Source organism: Cucumis melo, chromosome 9, assembly GCF_025177605.1.
Source record: "Cucumis melo cultivar AY chromosome 9, USDA_Cmelo_AY_1.0, whole genome shotgun sequence".
NCBI classification, from domain to species: domain Eukaryota; kingdom Viridiplantae; phylum Streptophyta; class Magnoliopsida; order Cucurbitales; family Cucurbitaceae; genus Cucumis; species Cucumis melo.
In genome coordinates, this window is record NC_066865.1 from 12,377,784 (window position 1) to 12,381,342 (window position 3,559).

Here is a 3,559-nt window from a genome sequence, read left to right on the forward strand (position 1 = left end):
TTTCTGAATTGCAAAAGTAGCAAATTTAAAAGTCGATAACCCTCTAATAGCCCTCTGATAGCTTTGTGATAGCCTTCAGATAGTCGTATGATAGTCGTCTAATATCATTAATTACTTGTCATATTTTTCACATTCGCAATATGTAAAAAAGATGTGCTATTGGCTGGTTTTTTCTAAATTTTTTTGTCATCTGATGCAATTTTCTTTTATAAAATCATCACTTACTAAGTCTTTCAACTTATCATTTCAAATGTTTTCTTACTTTCCTGGTAGTGATCATCGTGTCGAGCCTGCTCTACAACTGTTAGTTGTTACTTATGAGCTCAAATCATTATATAATAGTATGAGTTCAAGATATGGGCTTAGATTGTAAGTTGTTATCGAGTCTATGTTTTCATTAATGTACCATTAAGGTTATAACTAGTAATCCAAGTTGTTAGCAAAGCATTTAGCTTATGTTGTTTGTTTCCTTAAAGCATGCATCTGTTTGTGACTGTTGTTTGAGTCAGATAGGTTAGATGGTTGGTAAGTATTGTCAATGTATGGCGATGTATGTCAACCCACACACCCTATTTTAAGGTCAGGTTAGAAGTTAGAGAAAGGGCTCTAGGAGGGGGTGTGACATGTGTTCCTTTCCCTAACTGTTAGAAAACCCTTGAACTTCTCCATTGACGATCTGATTCAAACGTGAGATATCCCATATTACCTTTCAGTATGATATCTCATCGCTCGTCAAAATTGTCGCATCTTCATCCTTCATTTTGCAAAAGCTATAATAATAAGCATTCAATTCAATTCAACCTTACTTAGAGACGTCTTCAAAATAGAAGACTCTAACTAGAAAGCAGTTGCAAAAGCAGTAAAAAAAAGCAATAAATATATTAGTAAAGAAAGCAATAAAGATCGCAAAAAAGTGATGTTTTGTAATTGAGATGCAGTCTTCATCTCCATGATATGCCTTGACTCTTTGCCCATTGACTTTGATGTGTTTGATGCATTTTCAAAAACATAATGCAAGAAGACCTCCTTAATCACAAATGGTCCTAACCAACGCAATCTAAACTTTCTAAAAACAGAGGAAAACATGAGTTGAATAATAACACCTTTTTACCAGGAGTTAACTCACGCTTACAGATGTAGCGTCATGGTATGCCATCATTTTCTCGTTGTAGATCTTGGCGTTTTTATATGCTAGTGACCTTTACTCACTGAGCTCATGAATTTGAAGCATCCTCGCCTCCCTTGCAGTGTTATTGACAATGTTCAACCTTTTGCTCGCCTACAGTGCTTTGTGCTTCAACTCTAATGGTAAGTGGCATATCTTCCTAAATACTAACGCTTACGGAGACATGTCAATAGGCGTCTTGTACATTGCTCTGTAAGCCTATAATACTGAATCAAGATTATCAACCAGTCTTTGTAGGATGTGTTTACACTTTTTCTAATATCTTGTTGATTTTTCTATTGGAGACTTCCACCTAACCATTTTTTTATGGTGGTAGACGATAGCAACTTTTTGGTTTATATAAACCTTTGCCGACAACTTAGTGATGACGTGATTAATGAAGTAAGAACCTTCATCGCTTATGAGAGCACGCAATGTCCCAAATCACGTAAAAATTTCTTCCTCAGGAATTTGCAAATTGTCATCAAGTAATTCTTTGTGCAGGAGATGCCCTCTAACTCATTTTGATACATAGCCAATGACTAACAAAATGTAGATATGGCCATCAGATTGTAGAAATGATCCCTCGAAATCAATTCCTCACATAAAGATTTCTAACTCTAAAATAGGTTGTTAGGGCATCATGTTGTAATGAGAAATATTTTCGATTCTTTAACACCTGTCGCAATTAACCACCTACTTCTATGCATCTTGAAATTGAGTGGGCCAAAAGTATCTCCTTTGCAAGACTTCAGTAACTATCTTTTGTTCGCTAAAGTGCCCTCTACATGGTGCATCATGGCACTTGACAAGTATAACGTTTACTTCATATTTAGAAACGCATCTGATGTGATTAGCCCTGATTTTTAGAGATAGAGCTCGTCTAATCCATATAATCAACATTCATGAAACAACTTTTTCCTTTGTTGATGGCTAAATTCTTGCGGCCAAGTTTTGCACACGAGATAGTTGACTATATCTGTATACCAAGACTCTCTCTCTTCAATTCTCATTAACTACTCATCAGGAAAGCAACCTTAAATTTCTTTCGTATCATGTTGAAGAGGCTTGTTGTCTAGATGCGACAAGTGATCTGACACTCGGTTCTTAAAACCTTTGCAGTTTATAATCTTTAAATAAAATTCTTGAAGCAAGAGAATCCATCTAATTTACTTCAACTTGGCATCCTTCTTTGCCATCAAATATTTGATCACAAAATGATCGGTGTATACCATGACTTTGGAACCAACTATGTAACTCTTGTATTTTTCTATCGAAAATACTATCGCAAAAAATTCCTTTTATATAGTTGAATAATTCTCTTAGACTTCATTCAAATCGTAAGGTATATCAAGTGGATCACTTTATCCTTTTTTCGAGTAGGTTCGACCACATTATCCACTATTGATTTTGCAACCTCATCACCAAGCATTTCACTTGCGCTATGCAACCTCATCTTTAACCTTTCAACAACCTCTTCGTCTTGCATCTTCCTTAACACGTGTGATATGGAGACAATCATCTTAACCTCCTCGTAGCTCTAGCGAGAAGCCATTGAAGCACTGCTCACAATATTTTCTTGCTTAGAAATCATTGAGCGTTGCTCTTGAAAACTGTCTGTAAGGTATTTGGAGAAAATTGTAGATTTAAAACCAAAAATAGTTATTGGAGAGGAGGATTGGAATCCAGAAACTAAGAATTGTAGTCCTTGTAGATTTTTGTAGCTAACTGTCCTCGAGTTTGGAAGCTTCATGTTTCCCTCTAAAGAGTAGAATTTCGACACATGGCACCAAGGTTTAGGGTAATGATTACAAGTCTTAATGAGAACTGACTGATGGCGGTAACACGGATCCCTAGTTATCCCAGCAGTCGAAGAAGGTCGAGATTCCAAATGAGTTGGGGCAATATGCATTAAGCTGTTTGAACTTCCATCACATAGAATGCAAGTTCAAACACTTCAACCCATAGTTGTTCCTTAAGAAAACATATATAAATATTAATTTTTTTAAATAAGTGGGTAAAAGAAGAATAAACAAATTGAAATGAAAAGTAACCGTATAGAAGTAAAAAGTATGAATAATCAAATTTTGCAAGAGCGTTGAGGCTCTTAAGATGGGTGCTACGACACTTCATCATTTTGATGCTACTGCCTTCAAGCATTGTTCTTCGACGCTGCAGTGTTGTAGGCAGCGTCTAACTTCTGCTTCCTTATGAAAATGTCACTTGGCTTGTTTCGACTCATTCTCGCCTGTTTTAGCTTTGGTTTGTGTGATTTCCATTGCGCTGGTGATGCCTAGATGAATATTTCCTATAAAATAGTGAGTTTAGTGAATAACTAGTGTGATAGAGGGAGAGTTAAGATACAAAAAGTAAGGGAATCATACATTGCTGCAA